General features: G+C 38.1%; 1 pseudogene; it reads left to right on the top strand.

Moving 5' to 3' along the window:
* The window catches only part of LOC124973346 (5'-AMP-activated protein kinase subunit beta-2-like), a 47,040-nt pseudogene that overhangs the window by 8,553 nt on the left and 12,914 nt on the right, over window positions 1-25,573 (top strand).

The raw sequence follows: 25,573 nt of genomic DNA, 5'->3' as shown, positions 1-25,573 counted from the left end.
AAGAACAAGGGAAAAAAGGGAACTAAGTCTAACACAAAGAACCCCCAAAAGGAATAACCAAGTGGTAGTGAAAATTTAAGAACAAGGGAAAAAGGTAGGAGAAACCTAAGCCTAATAAAAAGAGCTTCAAAATCTGTAGAACCTGCCTGTATTTGAGGAGCAAATGGAGATACCATCAACCATTAGAAAAACTTTAAAGAGGCAGTTAAGACTATTGGAGACAGGTATGCAGAGCAGTGTTATTTGGAGAACAATGGCTAATTGGGGAAGCTCAGTAGCAAGAAATAGCTGTTGAAACTGCTTGCAGAAACATAGTGGCAAGGTTTCCCGATAGAAATGATAATAGGAGAAGGCCAATACGTTTCAATAGATGCACACAATCAGCAGCAAGGAGATAATGCCCTAACAAAAGATAAGAGATAACTATAGTAAAATTCGTTACACCTTATGCCCCAGGGCTGTGTCCAGGATGCAGAGGGGGGGGGTCATTGGAGTGGTGCCTGTCAGCCTATTAGAGATAGGGAGGATAATTTCCTAGGGTCGAATCCTGAACTCCAAAAAAATGGGAGACAGGGCCCTCCCCGGGGCCCGCAACAAATATACGGGGTAATTCAACAAGTTCCCCGATGGTGGTATCCTCCCACAGAGAAGGGGAGCACAGAGCCACCTCAGGAAGTGCCGGATTGGACATCTGTGCCACCTCCAGACTCATACTAACCCCAGATATGGGGGTGCAGATGATTGATACTGATTGGCATGAAAAAATCCCACAGAACAGTGTAGGAGTATTACTAGGTAGAGGTTCCTCAACACTAAAAGGACTTATAGTACACCCAGGGATTATTGATCCTGATTTCACTGGACAAATAAAAGCCTTGGTCTCTTCACCAAAAGGAATTACGGTCATCTCTTCAGGGGATCGCATTGCACAAATGCTTATATTGCCCAGTCGACATTCCTTGTGGCCCAGTGAAAATACAAATAAAAGACAAGGAGGTTTTGGATCAACAGGAACCACTTTAATAAACCTTACTATGGATATGGAACAGAGGCCCCTCCTGAAATTAAAAGTGGGAAATATGGAATTTACAGGTTTATTAGATACGGGAGCAGACAAAAGTATTATCAGTGCAATGGTCTGGCCAAAGCACTGGCCATTGATCACAGCAGCTCAGAGCTTGAGAGGCTTAGGAGTAGCAGAGAGCCCCAATCAAAGTGCTTCCTCATTATCGTGGAAAGATACAGAGGGACACACAGGAATATTTCAGCCATATGTCTGTAATGTTCCTATTAGCCTATGGGGACGAGACGTCCTGCAGCAAATGGATATGAAACTCACCACTGACCAGATTTACCAAGGGACTCCTGTAAGAAATATGTTACAAAATATGAATTATAATGATAAAAAAGGATTAGGAAGACATAGCCAAGGATCTACCCAACCACTGCCTTTACTTCCACCAAAAAATGATTCTCATGGGTTGGGTTTTTCCTAGGGGCCACTGATAAACCATCAATCCCTATAATATGGAAAGATGATAAGCCTCACTGGATTCCACAGTGGCCCCTAACAAAAGAAAAGCTAGAGGCAGCTCATAAGTTAGTACAAGAGCAGGTACAAGCAGGTCATTTACAACATTCTACCTCTCCTTGGAATACTCCAATATTCTTAACAAAGAAAAAATCAGGAAAATGGAGGTTATTACATGATTTAAGAGCCATAAACGAACAAATGTACCCTATGGGACCCGTCCAATGTGGACTCCCTCTTGTTACTGCACTACCAAAAAATTGGCCTACTATTATCCTGGATTTAAAGGATTGCTTTTTCTCTATACCCTTACACAAAAATGATTGTTGGAGATTTGCCTTTACTTTGCCCTCTCTTAATCACACTCAGCCTGACCAGAGATTCGAATGGACCGTGTTGCCTCAAGGTATGGCTAACAGTTCTACTATATGTCAAATATACGTAGATAAAGCGTTAACAACTACTAGACAAAAGTTTAAGAGATTGTTGATTTATCACTATATGGATGACATACTTATTTGCCATCCAGAAAAAGTTTTGTTAGAAGCATTACAATTTATAACTCAAGCATTAGAAAAGAGAGGACTAACGATAGCCCCTGAAAAATTACAATTAGAGGAGATCCAAGAATATCTGGGTACAAGGCTCACTGCTACTACAGTCAGACCAATAAGGTTGACCATCAGGACAGATCAATTGAATACCTTGAACGATCTTCAGAAACTCTTAGGTGACATTAACTGGATCAGATCCTATTTAAAATTGTCCACAGGGGAATTAAAACCTTTATTCGATATATTAAAAGGTAATCCTGACTTGAATTCCCCTAGGAGACTTACTCCCGAAGCACGGATATCCTTACAGCTAGTAGAGAATAGACTTCAGCAGTGTTACGTTGATCGTTGTGATCCTACTCAACCATTAAGTTTAATCATAATCTCAGAGAAGCATACCCCTTTTGGCATAGTTTGGCAAGGAGGACCTCTGCAAAGTATAAATCTCCCTAGCTCTCCAGCTAAAACATTGCAATCATATCCCCAAGCTATTGCCCAGGTAATATTCAAGGGAATAGAATCTTGCATTACTGTTTTTGGAATCCATCCATCTATTATTATAACTCCTTATTCCACTCAGCAAATTAAATGGCTAATTAATAATGATGATGATTGGTCAGTATTATATTGTTCCACTTCAGCTCAGTTCGATAACCATTATCCCCAACATCCCTGGATTCAATTCTGTAAAAATACTCCCATAGTTTTTCCAAAAGTGACTAGTGTCCAGCCTCTTAAAGACTGTGTAACCATTTTTACTGATGGCTCCAAAAATGGAGTAGGTGCAGTACTTATCAGTAAACAACTTCACACCATAATAGTTCCACCCAACTCTGCACAGGTTACTGAACTTGCAGCTGTAATATTAGCCTTTAAATTAGCAGATAATCAGCCATTCAATCTTCTATCTGATAGCTTATATATCATTAACACTTTACAGGTTCTTGAAACGGTACCCCATATTTCTTCCATGTCCACGGTAGCTTCTTATTTTACTACGCTACAAAACCTTATCCTACAGCGTAAACATCTATTCTATGTAGGACATATTAGAGCTCATTCTAATTTACCAGGACCTTTGGCCAATGCTAATGACTTGGTAGATATGGCCACCAAATCAATTTTTGTTTTTTCCATAGAGGAACAGGCAGAACTCTTTCATGAAAAATTTCATGTAAATTCCACTACTTTGAGCAGAAAATTTCCTATATCTAAATGTATGACTCGACAAATAGTAAAAAATTGTCAACATTGTGCTCCTTTAATCCCAGTACAATCCTTTGGAGTTAACCCCAGGGGACTGCTGCCTGGTCATATTTGGCAGATGGATGTAACCCATATTTCTGAATTTGGTACTGTTAAGTATGTACATGTGTCAGTAGACACTGCTTCAGGGGTCATTATGGCTTCTGCTCATTCTGGAGAAAAGGTGAAAGATGTCATTCAACACTGCCTACAAGCATTTGCTGGCTGGGGCATACCTAAAGTTATTAAAACAGATAATGATCCTGCTTATACTTCCAAAAGCTTCCGGTTGTTTTTACAAACATTTAACATCCAATCAGTCACTGGCATCCCCTATAATCCTCAGGGACAGGGCATTGTGGAAAGAGCACATCTTACTTTAAAAAATTGTTTAAATAAACAAAAAGGGGGAATAGGAGCCTCCTACAAGTCTCCTAAAGATAAACTTAATTTAGTTCTTTTCATTCTAAATTTCTTAACTCTGGATAGGGACGGCCATTCTGCAGCTGATCGACATTATAATCCCCATAATACTCCTCAAGTATGGGCAAAATGGAAAGATATCCTGACAGGTTGTTGGAAAGGACCGGATCCAGTCCTTCGTTGGGTCCGAGGGTCTGTTTGTATTTTCCCACAGGATCAACAGACTCCATTCTGGATTCCAGAAAGGCTAATCAGAGTTTTACAGCATGCAAATGATGCTGCTCCTCCTCACAATGGCGAGTCTGAGCCTTCCTCCAATAACGAAAACTCAGACGGAAAGGCAAACCCGGAACCTATGGACCATTGTTAGCCTGGCCATATTTTTCATTTCTGACTAACATATTTTTTATCCTTCCTTTTCTTGCTTTTCACCAATTTCTTTACAAGCCTGTCAATTCTACTGATGATTTTTCAGGTCGTGCTGTTTTTGGTGACAAGGATATTTCTAGCCTTTCTTTGCTTTAACAAGAGGAACTTCTGCACTTTGCCGTTGGAATCATACTACAAACCAGACCCAGAGTAGAGCAACTCGCTCTGCTGACCCTAGCTGTGATATTGCTTTTCCTCCTACGTCAGCTTGTGTATTTTCTCTTTTTTATGTTTCTACCAACTAACATTTCTAATAACACCTCTTAACTGTTCACTAACTGTGTCCTATCTCTCACAATACTGGAACGGTTCTTTTGTCATCCGTGCAATTTGCACATTTCTATCTTCCTACCAGTCCTAGTTTCTGTTGCAGATATAGAATTGCCAGTGCTATTATCATGAAACAGAAGAGGCTTTGACATTGCAACAGCCGTGATCATTGCCACCACAGTCCTTGCAGTAGCAGCATTGACACAACCATAACGACGATCATTTGGCCGAGAATGCAGCTGCAGCCTTACAGACCATAGAGACTCTATCAGAGAATGGACTCATAAGAACAAGTGGATACCTTGCAAGAACTTTTGGGACTGGGATGCGTTTATTCCCTGAGAGCTGCTTTGTGTTACCCGTATTGTAACTCCATTGGGACGTATATTGTTTCTGTATTTAATATGGCTATAAGGTTCCTCTTCTGTTTATAGATTTGTCAAACAGTTGGCAAGCTTAGGAGCTATGGTGGTACCCCTCTGCCTTGGCCTTCTTCTCTTCATTCGTTTTGGCATGCATCTGCAAGCTAGCCAATAGAGAGATCAAATTATTTTTCATCAGGCCATGACCGCCCTAAAGGCCGACAGCCCCCCATTAGTATGGCTCTTGATGCTGGATCGGTAGTCAAAGACGGGTAATGAAGGAGGTGGCTGTGTACCAACCTAAGACAGGAGCTGCAGCATGCTCTGCAGGCTCTGATGACGGGTAAGGACATATGCTGACCACTCAGCCTAAGACAGACACGGTCCCGAGCCTTAGTTTAATATTAAAGAAGGGGGATCTGTGGGGGTTCCCGGGAACCCCAGCCTTGGGCGTGGTCAAGATGGCGCCTGATGCTGAGCCAAAAGCGGCCAGCTATACAGTAAACAACCAGCAAATTCCAATGATTGGCTAGTTAACGATGTGACTAGAGCATGCCCCCTTGTGTACCCATCCTGCGCCTGCAGCTGTCTGCGTTTATCTCGTGTACTCTCCCCTGATTGATTGAAGTGTATATAAGCCTGGTGGGTGGGAGAGCGAGGGGGGAACGGAACGGATGGAGCGGAAGCGGCGGCGGCGGCGGCGACAGCAGCAGCAGCGGCAGCAGCGACTGGAGCTGAGCTGGAAGGAGGGAGTATGCGGGAGTGGAAGAAGCTGGGAAAAGGGAAGCTGGGAGTGCGCAGAAGCTAGGGGTAAGAGAAGCGTAGGAAAGGAACTGTGCACAATAAACTTCCAAAGCTTCAGACATTTGTCGTGTCTCTCTCTGCGGCCAGAGGGGACCCGATAGATACAGTTTTGTAAAAATACTCCAATTATATTTCCAAAAATTACAAAGACGCAGCCTTTGCGTCATTGCCAAACAATATTTACTGATGGATCTAAAAATGGAGTGGGAGCAGTAATAGTTGGAGATAAAACTGAAACCATCATTCTCCCTTCCTCGTTTGCCCAAGTAGTGGAGCTTGCTGCAGTAGTCTTAGCTTTTAATATCATGATGGATCAACCTTTTAATCTGTTATCTGACAGTTATTATATAGTACAATCAATACCTTGTTTAGAAACTGTGCCTTATATTCCCGATGGATCCACAGTTGCTCCTTACTTTCAACCTTGCGTGCCCTAATTTTAGACCGCAAATACCCCTTTTATGTAGGACATATTAGAGCTCATTCTGGCCTACCAGGACCACTTGCCAAAGCAAATGCTAAGGCTGATAAAGCCACAAAAACCATCTTTGCTTTTACACTATTTGAACAAGCTAAGATGTTTCATTCACAATTTCATGTTAATTCTACTACTCTTAGAAGAAAGTTTAATATTTCTAAAGATGTTGCTAGACAAATTGTTAAAACATGTCAACATTGTGCCACCCTATTGCCAGTACAGTCTGTTGGAGTAAATCCCAGAGGACTGTTACCTAATCATATTTGGCAAATGGATGTTACTCATTTTTCAGAATTTGGCAATCTCAAGTATATTCATTTTTCAGTAGACACCGCTTCAGGGGTAATCATGGCCTCAGCTCACACTGGTGAAAAGGTTAAAGATGTTATACAACATTGTTTACAAACATTTGCAGCCTGGGGCGTTCCAAAAATCATCAAAACTGATAATGGGCCAGCTTACACATCCAAAAGTTTTCTTCTATTCACCAAAAATTTTGGTATACAGCTCATCACAGGAATTCCTTATAATCCTCAAGGACAAGGAATAGTGGAACGCACTCATTTAACATTAAAAAAATGTTTAATAAGACAAAAAGGGGGAATAGGTGCTGACTTTAGAGCACCTAAAGACAAACTAAATTTAGTACTCTTTATTTTAAATTTTTTAAATGTGGACAAAAATGGAAGCACGGCTGCAGAGAGACAAGCTAATCCCACAAGTACTCAAATGTGGGTAAAATGGAAAGATATTCTCACAGGTACATGGAAAGGTCCAGATCCAGTTCTTCAGTGGGTCTGAGGGTCTGTTTGTGTCTTCCCACAGGATCAGCAAACACCAATTTGGATACCTGAAAGGTTGACCAGACTGGTGCATCAAAGTAACGATGAAGAACATCGTGCTGATAAGCGCCCTGCTAATGATGATGTTGACACTGGTGAAGACACGAGAATTATGGGCGATAGTTAAAACCTGGCCATATCCTTTACCATTAACTAATACTTCCTCTTTACTTCCTCCATTGCTCACCACCAAGATGGCTACAGGATTACCCACTACGTCTTTTGATCCAGATACTCACCTATATAATTTTTCCACTTTCTCCCTCCCTGGAACCTTGTGCTTTGATATACCTGAGGATAATGCTATTAGTAGTAATGACTTTAACCCTTGTATTGTTCTCCAAAAGCAGGTACAGGGTTTCTTTACATCCAGGGATTCTCCTGATGCTCTACCCCAAGGCTACAGTACGCTTGGTCTTCAATTTGTTAATGGTACACACATAACCATATCAAAGGAATATAGGGAAGGGGCAGCCACCTTGATTACAGGACTTATACCTCACAAATTACCACTTCCCACTAATGGATTTAAAACTCCCAGACTTTTTCCTCCATGTAATCCAAAATTTTCCACACTTCCTACCTGGACAGGTTGTCAAAATGCTGAGCAAGCAGCCCCAGTTCAACATGGATTTTTCTTCACACCAAATTTTACTTCTCAGCGTACCACTGATGACTTTGATGATTATGACGGCAAATTTGGCAGAAGGTGCACTAATCCTTTTGATAACTGGTTGCTATTTACCTCGACTTCAGGATATACTAACTTACAACCTTTTTTTGCTCTTAAAGGAGGATCTTTCAGACAATGCGAATGGAATTCTATGAAGTGGACTGGAGTTAGCAGGAGTGGAGCCAAGACTACTACTAATTGTACTCAAAATCTTTCATTTTTGTCCACCCCAGTCTGTGTGTTCCCTCCTTTTATGTTTTTACTAACTAACACTAATAGCACAAACCTTAATTGCTCTCAATCCAGATGCTACCTTTCTCAATGTTGGAATGCTGCCAATTTCTCCCGAGCGGTCATCATGCGAATCCCTACTTTTCTGCCTATGCCAGTTTCTGTTACAGATGATGAATTGCCAGTATTGCTTTCCAGAAATAAGAGGGATTTTGGAATCACCGTAGCAGTCATTACCACCGTAGTTGCATCAGCAACAGCAGCCGGTGCAGCAGCTGTAGCCTTGACGACATCAGTACAGTCAGCAACTAAGCTTAATGATGTGGTCCAGCAGACAGCTACTGCTCTATCTACTCAACAAACAATGGATCAACACCTAAAAGCAGGACTACTTTTGGTGAACCAGCGTGTGGACTTACTTCAAGAACAGATGGACCTTTTACAGGAACTGTTAAGCGTGGGGTGTATTTATCATCTGCCGGTACTGTGCATTACACCTGTAGCTTATCATAATCTTAGTTATGCAGCAAATTTGTCTAAAATCATATCTACTCAGCTACGTGCCAATTGGTCTTATAAATTTGATAATCTTACTGCCATTCTTAGATCACAAATTGTTAGCCTTAATTCTACTAGAGTTGATATAGCCCCTATATCTGAAATGCAAAGTTGGTTATCCTCTTCTTTCAGTTTTGTAAAGCAATGGGCAGGAATGGGAGCATTGTGTATGTTAATGATTATTGCAATTATCTTCCTCACACGCTTTATCATGCGTATACGCCAAGTTCATGCCAGAGATCGCATCATTTTCCATCAAGTCATGATGGCCTTAGAGGCTGGCGGCTCTCCTCAAGTCTGGCTGAGCATGCTGGACCGGTAGTCAATGACGGGTAAGGAAGGAGGTAACCTCGTACCGACCTAAGACAGGAGCTGTAGCATGCTCTGCAGTTATCCGATGACGGGTAAGGACGATGGTTGACCACTCCGCCTAAGACAGGCACGGTCCCGAGCCAGCATTCTTTTAATAAATAAAAAAGGGGGAGCTGTCGTGGTACCACGGACCCCAGCCCTACGATGCGACCAAGATGGCACCTGGCAATGTGCCAAGAAAGTGCTGAGAGCAAAACCAGGTACCTCCAGCAGACTAATTCTCTGTGCAACAAGTGGCGTTATTTGAGGAAGTTAATGTGATTGGCCATGGGTCCTCGTGGACACTGCATGCTTGCTATATGCACACTATTATGCTCCATTACTGTCCATGCTTTCTCCTCGTGATCTATAAGCTGATTGGTTGTTGTATGTAATGTAAGGCCCTTGCAAGAGCGGCCGGCGCGGCCAGCCAGAAGTAGCAGATAGTAGAAAATAAAGAACTTGCTCCGATCCGGTGTCGTGTCTCTCTGCGGGCGGGGAGCGCGATAGCTTACTGGCTGCAGTTTGTCAACTACTGGTCCAAAGGGATGGTAATAAAAAAAAAATCTAAGGAGTTAATATTTTTCAGAATCCTGCAAACTTTATTTGATTATATAATTGTTTTTGTGAAAGGAAAAGATTTTTATTGTTTTTTGCTGTTTGAGGTGCCAAAATTTGCATTCCTCTACCTCAAATAGAATAAAACTATCATAGGTGAGCAAGTATGATTTCATAACCACTTTCTTGTTCTAGTATTGCCTCTCACTAGCTAGGCCAAGTCCTCTACCACTAAGCTACATTCCCACCCACTATTTCTCCATTTTATAAAATCAATGATCTGGCTTTTTAATTTTTATTAATTAACTTATTAATCTGTGGTTCTGGGGCTTGAACCCAGGGCCTCATGCATAGGCTAGGAAAGTGCTCTGACACTGAGCTACTTCCCCAGACCATTAATATTAAATTTTTAATGTCCCTTCTTTGTGTAATTTATTAACTAAAATAGAGTTTATAAATTTTTTAATGAAGTTTGGTATCTGTAACTTTCTTTACAGTTGAAATTTGAGGGCTGTGTACAGTTGCTTGTGAAAAAGTATACCTGACTTAAGTTTTAAAAATATAGCCATCTTTTATTTTTATTATTTTCTCTCTTTTAAGAGGTACTCAAAAGCATGTTATAATTGCCTGCCTATGAATTAAACTGGCAGTAGGGAGTAGGGTTTTCTTTTTCTTTTCTTTTCTTTTTTAAAGGGCAAAATTGAGACTTGGAAAGGGTAAGTAATATATGCAAACTCAAAAGTTAGACTATGATTTATACAGCACTTGAGCATAAGTCATTTGACCATTTTGGTACAAGATGTGTTCTTTTTCTATGGTTTGTAAAAATCTGATTTATTCTAATTTTAAGTCTATTTCCTTAGCTGAAGCCTAGCACCTCTCTCTACTCTAAGAAGGAAAATGATCTTTTTAAGAATTCTTGGGTCACAATTTATTCTAGGGATAACCTACTCCTTCTTACAACTCCCTGGGACAAAGAGTTTGTACCATGGCAGTAGGATTTGGATGACTCCATAAAGCCCACTAAGCAGGCCCAGCATACTGTTATCCACTGGTCTGAAGGAGGCAAGGAGGTCTTCATTTCTGGGTCTTTCAACAACTGAAGCACCAAGATTCTACTGATTAAGAGCTGAAGATAAGTGTTTTGGTTGAGACTGAGGGGTCCAGGAATAGAGCCTGACCTGTTATCCTTTCTTTTTTTTTTATTATAAACAAATGGGATACACATTGTTTCTCTGTTTGTACATGGAGTAAAGGCATGCCATGAGTGTAATCATAAATTTACATAGGGTAAATTTGTATGATTCATTCTGTTATTTTTCCCTTCCCTCCAGTGTTCCCACCCCACTTTTCCCTCTATACAATCCTTCCTTTCCCCATTGTTGCCTTTCTCCCTAACCCTAACCCTAATCCTAACACTAACCCCTCCCAACCCCCATTATGTGTCATCATCTGCTTATCAGCAAGATCATTCGTCCTTTGATTCTTTGAGATTGGATTATCTCACTTAGCATGATATTCTCCAATTTCATCCATTTGCCTGCAAATGCCATAATTTTATCATTCTTTATGGCTGAGTAATATTCCATTGTATATATGTACCACAGTTTCTTTATCCATTCATCAATTGAAGGACATCTATGTTGGTTCCACAATCTGGCTATTGTCAATTGAGCAGCTATGAACATTATATGGCTATATCTCTGTAGTATGCTGATTTTAAGTCCTTTGGGTATAGGTCAAGGAGTGGGATAGCTGGGTCAAATGGTGATTCCATTCCAAGCTTTCTGAGGAATCTCCATACTGCTTTCCAGAGTGGCTGCACTAATTTGCAACACCACCAGCAATGTATGAGTGTACTTTCTCACCACATACTCGCCAACACCCATTGTTACTTGTGTTCTTGATAATTGTCATTCTAATTGGGGTGAGCTGGAATCTTATGGTTGTTTTGATTGGCATTTCTGTTATTACTAGAGATGTTGATTTTTTTTTCATATATCTGTTGAATGCTTGTAGACGTTCTTCTGTGAAGTGTCTGTTCATTTCCTTAGCCCATTTGTTGATTGGATTATTTGTACTCTTTGTGTAGAGTTTTTTGTGTTCTTTATATATTCTGGAAATTAGTGCTCTATCTGAAGTATGAGTTGCAAAGATATTCTTCCATTCTGTAGGCTCTCTCTTCACATTACTAAAGTTTCCTTTGCTGAGAGACAGCTTTTTAGTTTGAATCTATGCCAGTTGTTGATTCTTGCTTTTATTTCTTGTTCTATGGGAGTTCTGTTAAGGAACTCTGATCCTAAGTGAACATGTTGATGATTTGGACCTACTTTTTCTTCTATAAGTTGAATGACCTCTAGTCTGATTCCGAGGTTCATGATCCATTTCGAGTTCAGTTTTGTCCAGGGTGAGAGATAGAGGTTTAATTTTATTCTGTTGCATATGGATTTCCAGTTTTCCCAGCACCATTTGTTGAAGAGGCTATCTTTTGTCCATTGCATATTTTTGTCCCCTTTGTCTAGTATGAGAAAATTGTATTTATTTGGGTTTGTGTTCATGTCCTCTATTCCGTACCCTTGATCTACCTGTCTATTTTGGTGACAATACCATGCTGTTTTTGTTACTTTTGCTTTGTAGTAGAGCTGAAGTTCTGGTATTGCAATACCCCCTGTTTCGCTCTTTCTGCTAAGGATTGCTTTAGCTATTCTGGGTTTCTTATTCTTCCAGATGAATTTCATAATTGCTTGCTCTATATCTGTAAGGTATGTCATTGGGATTTTAATTGGAATTGCATTGAATCTGTATAGCACTTTTGGTAGTATGGTCATTTTGACAATATTAATTCTGCCTATCCAAGAACATGGAAAAATCTTTCCATCTTCTAAGATTTTCTTTAATTTCTTTCTTTAGTGTTCTGTAGTTCTCATTGTAGAGGTCTTTCACCTCTTTTGTTAGATTGATTCCCAAGTATTTTATTTTTTTCAAGGCTATTGTGAATGGGGTACTTTTTCTAACTTCTCTTTCTGAAGATTCATCACTAATGTATAAAAATGCATTGGATTTATTAGCATTGATCTTGTAACCTGCTACTTTACTGAATTTACGTATGAGTTCAAAAAGTTTTCTGATGGAATTACCAGGTTCCTCTAAATGTATAATCATGTCATGAGCAAACAGGGATATTTTGAGTTATTCTTTTCCTATTCGTATCCATTTAGTTTCTTTGGTTTTTCTAATTGCTCTGGCTAGAGATTCAAGGATGATGTTGAACAGAAGTGGTGAAAGAGGTCATCCCTGCCTTGTTCCAGTTTTTAGGGGAATGCTTTCAGTTTTCACCATTCAGAATGATAGTGTCCATGGGTTCAGCATAGATGGCCTTTACAATGTTAAGGAATGTTCCCACTTTCCCTATTTTTTCTAGGGTTTTGAGCATGAAGGAATGCTGTATTTTATTGAATGCTTTTTCTGCATCTATCAAAATAATCTTGTGATTCTTAACTTTAAGTCTTTTGATATGGTGAATGACATTTATTGATTTCCGAATGTTGAACCAAACTTGCATTCCTGGGATAAAATCCACTTGATCCTGGTGCACTATCTTTTTAATATATTTTTGTATGTGATTTGCTAAAATTTTGTTGAGAATTTTTTCATCAATGTTCATTAAGTATATTGGTCTGAAAATTTCTTTCCTCGATATGTCTCTGTCTGGTTTAGGTATCATGGTGATATTGGCTTCATAGAATAAGTTTGGGAGGATTCCCTCCTTTTCTATTTCATGGAATACTTTGAGGAGTATTGGAATGAGCTGTTCTTTAAAGATTTTTTAGAACTCAGTTGAGAACCCATCAGGTCCTGGACTTTTTTTTGGTAGGCTTTTGATGACCTCTTCTATTTCACTGCTTGACATTGATTTATTTAAGTTGTGTATGTCCTCCTGGTTCAGTTTAGGTAATTCATATGTCTGTAGAAACTTGTTGATGTCTTTGAGGTTTTCTGTTTTGTTGGAGTAGAGATTTTCAAAATAGGTTCTAATTATGTTTTATATTTCACTTGTGCCTGTATTGATATTACCTTGTTCATTCTGAATTTTAGTAATTTGAGTTTTCTCTCTCTCTTTGTTAGTGTGCCTAATGGTTTATCAATTTTGTTTATTTTTTTCAAAGAACCACCTCTTTATTTGTTAATTTTTTCAATTGTTTCTTTTGTTTCAATTTCATTGATTTCAGTTCTGATTTTAACTATTTCCTGTCTTCTACTACTTCTGGTGTTGGTCTGTTCTTCTTTTCCTAGGGCTTTGAACTGTAGTGTTATATCATTTATTTTTTGACTTTTTCTTCTTTTGTTGAATGCACTCCATGAAATTAATCTTCCTCTAATTACTGCATTCATAGTGTCCCAGAGATTTTATATGATGTGTCTTTTTCTCGTTTACTTCTAAGAATATTTTTATTTCCCTCCTGATGTCTTCTGTTATCCATTCATCATATAATTGTGTATTATTTAATCTCCAGTTATTGGAGAAGTCTCTGTTTTTTATTCTGTCCTTTATTCATTTATTTCTAATTTCAATGCATTATGATCTGATAGAATACAAGGTAGTATCTCTATCTTGTATATGCTAACAGTAGCTTTGTGGCATAAAATGTGGTCCATTTTAGGGAAGAATCCATGTGCTGCTGAGCTGAAAGTGTATTCATTCTTTGTTAGATGGTGTATTCTATATATGTCCGTTAAGTCTAAATTGTTGATTTTTTAATTGAGATCTATGGTTTCTTTATTCAATTTTTGTTTGGAAGATTGATCCAGTGGTGAGAGAGGTGTGTTAAAATTGCCTAGTATTATTGTGTTGTGGTCTATTTGATTTCTGGAATTGAGAAGGATTTGTTTGACATACATGGATGAGCCAATATTCGGGGCATAGATATTTATGATTGTTATGTCTTGCTGATTTATGCTTCCCTTAAGCAGTATGTAATGTCCTTCTTTATCCCTTCTGACTAGTTTTGGCTTGAAGTCCACATTATCTGATATGAGGATGGATACTCCAGCTTTTTTGCTGTGTCCGTGTGCATGGTATGTTTTTTCTGATCCTTTCACCAGTAGTCTGTGGGTATTTCTTTCTACGAGATGAATCTGTTGCAGGCAGCATCTTGTTGGATTTTTCTTTTTCATCCAATCTGCCAGTCTATGTCTTTTGATTGATGAGTTCAGGCCATTAACATTCAGTGCTATTATTGTGATATGATTTGTATTCCCAGTCATTTGACTCATTTTTGTTTTTGATATGATTTGGTTTCTCCTTTATTTGGCTATTCCTTTAGGCTAATTCCTCCCATTGCTGATTTGCATCATTGTTTTTCATCTCTTCCTCATGGAATATTTTGCTGAGAATGTTCTGTAACGCCAACTTTCTTTTTGTAAATTCTTTTAGCTTTTGTTTATCATGGAAGGATTTTATTTCATCATCAAATCTGAAAGTTGGTTTTGCTGGATATAAGATTCTTGGTTGTTATCTCTTTCCTTTCAGGGCTTGGTGAGTATTGTTCCAGGTCCTTCTAACTTTTAGGGTCTGGATTGAAAAATCTGCTGATATTCTTAAAGGTTTCCTCCTGAATGTAATTTGATTCTTTTCTCTTGCAGCCTTTAAAATTCTGTCTTTATTTTGTATGTTAGGTATTTTCATAATAATGTGTCTTGGTGTGGGTCTTTTGTAATTTTGTATATTTGGGGTCCTATAAGCCTCTTGTACCTGGTTTTCTATTTCATTCTTCAGATTTGGGAAATTTTCTGATATTACTTCATTGAATGGGTTGTTCATTTCCTATGGTTTGTTTCTCTAAGCCTTCCTCATCCCCAATAATTCTTAAATTTGGCCTTTTCATGATATCCCATAATTCTTTTAGATTCTGTTCATGATTTCTTACCATCTTCTCTGTTTGGTCAATTTTTTTTTTTCAAAGGTAAAAATTTTGTTCTCAATGTCTGAGGTTCTGTCTTCCAGGTGTTGTATCCTATTGGTTACGCTTTCTATGGAGTTTTTAACTTGGTTTATTTTTTCTTCATTTCAAGGATTTCTGTTTGTTTTTTTTTTTCTCTAACTCTTTATTGAAATGATCTTTTGCTTCCCATATTTTCTCTTTTAACTGTTGATTGGGGTGATCATTTAATGCCTGCATTTGTTCTTTCATCTCTTTCTTCAATGCCTGCATTTGTTCTTTCATCTCCTTGTTTGCTTCCCTGATTTTTTAATTATGTACAATCTGATCTCCCTTTCTGACATTTCTTCTGCTGTGCTGTCATTGGGTTTTATTAATATAGTATCTAAGTTTGTTTGGGACATTTTCTTCCCTTGTTTTCTCATATTGGTCAGATATCAGTGGGACTCTAAGATATTGCAGATTTTCTCTATTGGCTTATAGCATTCCTGTAGATTTCCAGTATATCACCTCCCAGTCTTCAGTAGCCTGAAGTCTTGGAGGAACTTGATATTGCAGAGCTTCTGAAGAAAGTTGCCCCTAGCCCACTACTGAGTCCAGGGCTGGGGGCTGGTTCTGCGTGAAAATCCTCTCACTGAGTGGGCCTGCTCCTAGAAGCTGGCTACACACAGGGCCTGCCCCACCTGAGGGAGCCGGGTTGCTCGGGGAAAGCCTCTCCCTGTTCTGCCTTGGTTTCAGAAGCCGCCTGCAGGCTGGGGCCTGCCACTGGGTTCAGGGCTTGGGGTTGGCTCTCTGTGGAAAAGCTCTCACTGGGCGGGCCTGCTCCAAGAAGCTGGTTGTGAACCCCGCCAGCCACTGGAGGAAGCCAGGCTGCTGGGAAAAACTTCTCGCTGCTCTGCCCTGGTCCCAGAAACCCCCTGAAGGCTGGGTCCCACCACTGGGTCGGGAGTTTGGGGTTGTCTCTGTGCAGAAAAGCTCTCACTGGGTGAGCCTTCTCTGAGAACCTGGCTGTCAATCAGGTCTGCCATGGGAGGGAGCAGGGCTGCTTGGGGAAAACTCTTGCTTCCCTGCCCTGCTCTGAGGAGCTGCCCACTGTCCAGGCCAAGCTTCACCTGGTGGGAGAGACTCACCCCGTGGTTCTATGTTGGTCCGTGTCTCTCAATACCTCCCCTTCTTGAATTGTGAGTTCTGGAATGATGGGAGATGCAGTCACCCTCTAGTCTGCCATCTTGGATTTCCTGTTATCCTTTCTAATAAGAGTGAACAGACTGGACTTCCCATCTCCACCCACTAGATGCTTTCTTTGGAATATATCCTATTCTGTGACCACTTAGTATCTATGGCATTGGGTTTTAACCTCATTGTGTGTCAGATGCTTTACCAATTAGAATATCATTACCTCAAGGGAATTTATAATAGCTTTGTGAGTGTATTCTTTAGGATGGTGTTGCACAGGTCTTTTCTATGCTTGGAGGAAACCTGTAACTGACAGAATCTGTTGCTGTGACTTCTGCACTAAAGCAAAATGCACCATAAAATTTGAGGTGGTAGTGTTTTGTGGTACTTTCAGAGCAATGATGAATTAACTGATTACTAGAATGGCCCAGATAACCAGATAGGTCATTTTACAGTAATGGATCACCAAAATATGGAAAATACCTTAAAGACTCCTATATCCCAAAATTTTTAAGGTACTTATACTTATGAGGGATCTGTTTTGCTAGAGCAAAATAGTTATAACAAGATGAACTATTTTGGGAAATCATTGACTTTTTTTTCTAGGCATTGACTTAAGAACCAAAGTTGTTGGAAGGGTTAGAAACATATTTCCAAGATGATATAGATATAGAGATTGGATGAATACATTATTCTTTTTACACAAGGGACACAGTGGCTTAGGGATATAGGAAGTCATTGGTATAATACTATAATTATCACTTGGTTTTCTATATTCTGTCTTCTTAAAGGAACTTGACTGACCTTATATTTTCTTCTACAGTCATAATGACTTCATTGCCATCTTGGATCTCCCTGTGGGGAGAGAACAAATACAAGTTTTTTGTAGTTGGACAGTGGGTTCATGATCCATCAGAGGTACAGCTTTGATTGCCAAAGATTACCATGACTTAGCAGCCTCATTTTAACTATCATTGCTCTCTGAATTGATGGTAGCAGTCCCTTACCCTAAAGGATTGCTCTTGATAAAAGATGGAGATGCTGAGTGTGATCATTTGTAACTTTTAGTAGATGCAGAGAGGAGGATGGGTGGAAGAGAGGGATTCATAAAGGGAATTCAAGAATTTTTTTCTGCTTTTTGTTTCAGCCTATGGTTACCAGTTGGCTTGGCACAATTATCAATTTGACTCATGTCAAGAAATCTGATTCTGAGGTGTCTGATGCTTTAATACTAGAGTCTGTGGAAAGTTCTGAGACTTCTTGTCAAGGTAATTTTATAATATTTGCTCTCTTTTGCCTTGTCTTTCTTGTGACCCAGATGTGGTTTTTAAATTTCCTTCTTGAAAGTATTCTTTTAAATTTGTTTTTATTTCCATTTCTTCTCAGAAATCTTCTGAATCCTTTATATATATGCACATATTTCTTATATAAACATTTAGATCCTGTTCTTTATACCAAAAAGTCTCAGTCTAGTGTACTTTAACTTTTTAACCAAGTATCTACAGTAAGATATTTATTTTGCATTGCAGCCCAATACACACATAACAGATATACAGAAGTTTAATATGTGGTATAATGTTTGCCTTTATTTTCTGTGATGTACTATTTTCTGTTTTTTAAAAACATCTATTTATTTATTTATTTATTTATTTATTTATTTATTTATTTTGGTACTGATATTGAGCTCAGAGAACCTCTACCAACTGAGCCATAACCACAACCCCTTTTATTTTGAAACAGGGTCTCACTAAGTTGCTGTGACTGACCTTGAACTTGAGATCCTTCTGCCTCAGATTTTTTGGTCACTGGGATTACAGGTTTGTGCCACAGCATGTGGCCGCTATTTTATTTTTTACAGTCCATTATTGGACTATAGCCTATTGTTTGAAAACTCTTTCAATAATATTTCAAGTTTTCCATTGACCTTTGTTGGTATCACCCAGCAGAGACTAGATGTGCCTTGTTTGTCTTATTAAGCTGCCTCAGCTTAATCTGCCAGTTTGATAAATCAGTTGGCAGTTCTGTAGTATTATGAGACCCTACAAGTTTAGTAGTCATTGGGGAAAAGTAGTTTAAAAAACAATGACACACACAATATCAGTCAATTATTTTGCATATAATCAAAATTTTGTAAATTTTTTATTTAAAAAATTCCCTGGTATGGGAAAAGATCTCTATATACTTTTCTTTCTTTTTCTTTTTCTTGCAGTGCTGAGGATTGAACCCAGGGCCTTGTGTTTGCAAGGCCACTTTACCAGCTGAGCTATATACTCAGTCTCTTTTGTTTCCTATAATATTATTTTTTCCAAGACCTTCATCTCCACTTAATTTACTATGTCAGTAATGCAAATGTTCTCCAAACCATATTCATAATTACTGTTTTGCTACTTCACAGTAAAAGCTATGCCTGTCTAAGGAACTGTGTGCTGTATTTACACTGAATATTCTTCTCACTTTGAGTTCAAAACCCGCCTCTCCTACTAAGTAGTTTTATCATTGTGGACAAGGCCCTCAATTCTTTTGGTTCTGTATTCCATAACAGTAAAATCAGGGGTTGGACTCAGTGTTTCTCAGCAATCACAAGTCCTGAAGTGGAACGTATTAATAATCACAGGGCATAAGGGTGACATGTTGTTTGTAAAACTGCATAGTATATTAATTATTTAGGAAATTTTGGATAATAATGTTTTCATTATATAAGCTCTCAAAGTTAAGCTAGACATTCTTTTTCACTGGTGGGCAGAGATTTAAAAGGGTTTAAAGATACCAAATTAAATTATGAGGCCACTGGTAACTACATTTTTGCATTATATGATTCTGGCAAAGCAACCAATGAATAATAGTTAATCATAACTATACAGAGAGAAGACCAGAATACTTTTGATATTCATCACTTTCCTCTTTTACCTAATTTCCCAATCCATTCTGGTAAGCCTTAGAATACATTTTTATTAGGTTTTAATTTACACTAAATTTAGTGTAGTCAGTTAATTAACCAATTTGTATTTTTTTTTATTATGATGATGAAAAGGAAGAAAAAAAAAACTATTCTTTGTACTTCCCAGCAGTGTTTTATGGATTACATGACATAATAACTGGATGTGCTTTGTAAAGTTTTTAAGATATTGAAAAATATCACTATTTATTAATTTTGCTTTTGCTTCATATATGTTTAACTGAAATCAGTTCTTTAAATGAACTATCATAATCTTCCACTGGAGACTATAAAACATTTTTTTAAATCTTTAAACAAAATCAGTTTTCTTTATTGTTAAATTTTTCCTTCTATGATGAATTATTTTTTCCATTTTTGAAGTAAAATTTACATACCATAAAATTCATCCTTTTAAATTGTATTGTTTCATAAGTTTTAGTATATTCAGAGCTGTGTTACATTACCAGTAGTTCCAGAGCATTTTTATCATCCCCAGAAGAAACCCTGTACCCATTTGCAGTCACTTTCCATTCCTTCCTTTCTCATACTCCTATCAACCACAAGTCTATTTTCTGTCTTTATGGATTTGTCTATTCATGTTATTTTTGTGAGATTCTTTCACTTACCTTAGTGTTTTCAAGGTTCATTCATATTGAAACATATATCTATTTATGACACAATAATATTCCATGGTATGGACATACCATTTTGTTTATTTGTTATTGATAGACATTTGTATTTTTTCTGTTTTTTTGGTACTATAAACATTAACATAAGAGTTTTCATGTGGGCACATATATCTTGGATATATACCTGGGAATGTAATTGTTGGGTCATGTGGTAACTTTCTGTTTAACTCTTTGAAGTGGCTATGCTATTGTATATTCCCATTGGCAATTGGAATACTGTAGTTTGAAAGTTGCAACTTCTCTATGTTTGCCAGTTTTCATTAGTTTGTCATTTTAATTATAGCCATCCTAGTGAGTATGAAATGGCATCTTACTGTGGCTTTGATTTGCATTTCCCTAATGACTATTACATAGCTCTTGTTCGTATTGCTGCAGTCATTGTAGTATCAGAAACCATAGAATTTGTAACTTTTTATGTGCTGTTTGGGTGGGGGTAAATATGAAATATAATTTGTTCACATTGTTTGAAAGTTATCAAGGCCTCTTCCTATCCATTATCTCTTTAGTTTCCTCAATAATATTGGAAATAGGGCAAGGATTCTTTTTAGTTTTGTGGATGAGGAAACTGTGGTAAAGGCATTTTTCAAGGTTTTAAGGTTGATAAATAGGGTAGCTCTTTCCTTAGCTCAAGTCTATGACCCCTCTCCTCTTCATGGAATCTTATTGCCATGTTAGGCAACTTTTTCCTTGCACTACTTGACACTTGTAGACCCAATGGGTTAAAAGTTATGATCCATGACTTCTATATTTAATATTAGTGGCCATGTATTTTTCTATGCATTGTCCTAATTTTTGTATTTTCCTCATATTTGTGGATATATCTTTTAGATCTTTGCAGCTCACCCCCTGTGCCTTATGGTTAAGAAATGTATGTATTTTGATTTGAAGAGAGATTCAAATCCCCACCCATTCTTCCTTCTCACCTACTCCAAGTTATTCTTAACAAGGGCACTAATATTTCTGTAAGTGTCCTGAGAATATTGTTGTAGGATCTGGGGAACTGTGGGATTAATTTGGCCAAATTCAGTAATCCTATAAGTTGGGATTACTATAAAGGTATAATGAGATTATAAATCATATACATATGAATAACACTATAGACTCCTTTGATCAAGGCTGCTTTGTTAGCTTATTCAGGAACTAAAATCAAAGCTTATAGTTGTCTCTGTTCCTGAAAAAAACAGGACCACAGTGTATTCTAGAACAAATGTCTGAGATTTCTATTCCAACATGAGATAAGGCATACTTATCATTTGGGGATATGCAAAAGAGTTACAATTCTTGCTTGCATATAACTGACTTCTGTATTTATTCTCATTGATTCTCACTAAGATTACTTTTGCCATTTAATGCAAATCTTCCATAGTTGTTGTAGGTAAGATTTTTGTTTTAGCTCTATTAAGATTAGCAGATCATGATGCTTAGGGTTTCTGCCATAAATGAGAATGTTCCAAATTTTCTGTAATAAGAATGTATTATTGATACATACTGGAGTGGATACACTATGGAAAGTAGATAAAGATAAGGTGTTCTTAACAATCCCAGAAAGCTCTGAGAAAGAGTAAGCTGATAGTTTGTCCATACAACTAATATTATTCTTTTAATTTTTTTTTTGTCTCTTAGTGTCATCCAACCTTACTTCCTGAGCCCACCCATGTTATGCTGAACCATATCTATACATTATATATTAAGGCAAGTGGTGTCCTTGGTTCTTCATATCTCAGCTATATGAAAGGTTAGGGGTAACATGTTTTGCAGTGGTTACTTGCTCAGCTGCTTCATTTTACCTGAAGGTGAGAGTAATGGTTAAGAAGAACTTACTTTTTAGCCAATGGGTCATTTGTTTTTAATTTCATTCCCTGTGTCTCTTTTCTGGCTAACTGACTTGTCCAGTGATTGAATGGTTTATTTTATTTCCCAGTTTCTTTTTGGGTGGCTAGAACCTTTATGTCACCTACTTATTTGAGTTCATAGCAGTAAGACATCATTTGCAGAAAGTCAGGTTTAGCTTCTAGTTCAAATAATACTTGAATGTGATAGTAAGACTTCTTTCTCCCATTTTAAATGGGGAATTGAGCTAGTTTTGGTTGCCACTATCGTATATACCCAAATGCTTGCTTCTGTCCTGTACAGTAAAGGAGAAATGTGACCAGACTTGTCCTGTCCCCTCTAGCTCTAGCAACCTCCTTGCTTTCTCTGCTATTTTAGATTCTGGGATGAAAATTTCTGTTCTGTTCTATCTTGTTGTGTCTGGGTTTAGGCTGTTAGAATAAACTTATATAGCTCTGTGACTGTCAAACTAAGCTGATCATGATCAGAATGACCTGGGAAAGTTTGAGAGCATACAGATTCAGTGGCTCCATCTCCAAAGATTTCAAAGAAGAGCATCAAGATCCAGTCACATCCCCAACCCTTTTTGTGTTATTTTCAATTTGAAACAGGGTCTCACTAAGTTTCTGAGGCTGTCTATGAAATTGTGCTCCTTCTGCCTCAGCCTCCCAAATCACTGAGATTATTGCCATGCACCACCATGCACCACACATGACATTTATTTCTTAGATGTGTGTAACTAGATTAGGGAAATTGTTGGTAGAGTGACTGTAATAGATTATATGGTTATATAGAAAATTTAGAAATATATTTTTGAATTTAACTTTTACAATTACCTTGTGAGTTATTATTTTTAACCCCAGTTTTATAGATAAACTAAGGCTCAGAGAAGGTCAAATTGCTAGTAATTAACAGAAAGGATTGAGGTTCAGTCTCCTTATCCTAATTCCATGTTATATCCTCTGTGTCATCATGCCAGGTTTACCAAATAGGTCTTTCTTTGACATGCTTCTTATTTCTACAAAATTTTTGCTGGGATGTGTGTGCTGGTGTGTTTTACTAGGGCATGTGAATGTTAGGCATGTGCTGAGCTCCATCTCAGAATTTTTATTTAATTTTGAGACAGGATCTTGCTAAGTTGTCCAGGCTGAGTGTAAACTTGCCTTAGCCTCCTGAGTAACTAGTATTACAGGCATACACCACCATGCCCAACTGAAGTTGGATTTTTACCCACATTCTGTCATATTTAGGCTATGTGTCAGCATACTCTGGTCAAAGTGTTAACCTGATATGCATTTATTATGGATAATACAGTATGGGGGGAAGGCATAAAAATATATTGTTTTTTAAATTAGATTGACTTGGATTCTTTGGCTACTGAAAAAAAAAATGACACCATGATTCCATCAATGCCAAACTTGAATTGGCTGTGCTTTCTTAAGCCATCTTTTTCTGGTGTACTTGACTTGTGGCCTTTTGTTTTATCCCTTCTAAACCCACCCCACTTCTCCTGCAGTGACAAGGACCAATGACAGAGGTGGCTGAGGGACATCCTGAATCTCTCTTTCCCTTTCCCTCTGGCCTCTGTGGTAAACACCCAGCAGTACATATGCAGTTCTGAAGTGCCACCTGTCTTTGCTTAACATCCCCTGACACCAGGGCACTTAAATTGACTGAAGATGAACTGTTTCATGTTTTCTGTTCAGTTAGCACTTTTCATGCACTCATTCATATTCTGAAAGAAGCTCCTGTCTTGAGTTTTTCTTTTGTCAGAAATCAGAAGGGCTAAGGTAATGTGCTATGTATTTTAAGACCTCAGTAGTTTTTCACATACTTCTTACTACTTGGGTTCTAATTTCCCTTCACTACTGCTTCCAAAGTCCCTAATAGTGACAGTTTTTGAGAAGATGAAGTAAAGATATTGGGTATCTGATAGTCAAGATTAGTGCAGGCCTGTGTACCTGGATCTTAAGGGGGAAAATTCTGACTTCAATTCCCATTGATAAGTCAGAACTGTGACCCTACAGCTCTTCTTACTTTCAGAGATTTCTGTTATCAATTACAAAATTGAAGTTCTGGGTCACAACTACAAGTTGGGGGTTAGAACTGAATAGTGGCATGGGTGTTGTCCTTAATAGGGCCTAATAAAATAAGAGAAAGGGAATTTGGACAGGCTAAGGACATTTTAAATACACAAATGTTTGGAAAAGCTTGTGATAAACTGAAGTTGGTGTTTTTCTTCCCCAATAAATAGAGTGGCATTTTGTAGATTGTCTGGGAGAGTGATTTACAGTTAAAGTATCTATAGATGAAATAAAGGGAATTGACAATCTAGAGATCCACCAGATCAAGAGCTAGTCTGAGCTCAGAGGATTCTGAGGGTAGCATCTTATTTTCTGATGCAGCAGAGAACTGTGGTAGCAACTACAACTTGATGAACTAAAAGTTCAGGAGAAAAGGTAGAACTGTCCAAGGTGAACTGAGATCAATAGTCATTTTATCCTCTGGGGCCATTGCTGATTATGGGTCTGGACTGTGCATGACCTTTGCCTAGTCAGAGGATATATGTCAAGGTAATAAAGCTCCTAGCAGTATGAGCTAATAGAGGGTGAGTTGGAAACTTGAGCGACTTCAGATGTGCAGCCAGTTTGCCCCAAAGGACACTTACTGTGTGGGAAGTGTAAAGAGACACCACAAAATCTTATAAGAAGCAGAGTAAAATCTCTTAAAGATATATGATGCTAAGGTCATAAAGACTAACTAAAGCAAAGAGACTCAACTGAAGCACATGGTTCCAAAACATTTTCCAAGTATTAAAGTAAGGTAGAGTATTATAACTAAAGAGCTTCCCAAAATGTTTTTGAAGAAGCAAACTGAATACCAGAAAAAAACTGAAGGATACCTGTCAGAATCAAAAATATCCACCTCTCAACATGGTAAACAGCTACCATGATTGACAGCCAATCAAAAATTTCTAGGAAGACTTCTAGGCAAGATGGAATAACATGAACTACATTTACCCTGCCACCAAAAACAACATTCCAGACACATAATATGAACAAATAGTTTTAAGGCATTGTCTTAGTCTATTTGTACAGCAGTAACAGAATACTGAAGATTCAGAAATTTGCCAAGAAGCCAAACATTGTGATACATACCTGCAATCCCAGCAACCCTCGAGGCTGAGGCATGAAGAACACAAGTTCAAGGCCAGCAGACTCTAACTTAGTGAGGTCCTAAGCAACTTAGTGAGAACTGTTTCAAAAATTTACAAAATGGTTGGTTCATGGCTCTGGTTAAGTACCTATAGATTCAATCCCAGGTACACACACATACACACCATATATGTATATGTACACACACATATAAAGCATTTATTGATTACAGTTCTGGAGACTGGGAAGTCAAGAACAAGGGACTAGTATCTGACTAGGGCCTTTGTGCTATTTCAACCCATGTGGAGGGTGGAACCCAATCTTTTATAAGGAATTCACACCTATGATAATAAACCCACTCTCATAGTAACAGCATTAATCCACTAATGGTGTAGAATATTAATGGCCTAATCAACTCTTAATTTTACTATAGTGGAATTTAATTTTGTAACATACTTTTTGGGAGATACATTCAAACTACCATAGATATTAAATACCAAGTAATGAAGAATGATGACCTCTGAAATATGGAAACAAATA

Source organism: Sciurus carolinensis (genome assembly GCF_902686445.1).
Source record: "Sciurus carolinensis chromosome 14 unlocalized genomic scaffold, mSciCar1.2 scaffold_126_arrow_ctg1, whole genome shotgun sequence".
Lineage (NCBI taxonomy): Eukaryota > Metazoa > Chordata > Mammalia > Rodentia > Sciuridae > Sciurus > Sciurus carolinensis.
The sequence above is the reverse complement of the archived record's forward strand: the minus strand, read 5'-3'. Positions and strand labels throughout refer to the sequence as shown.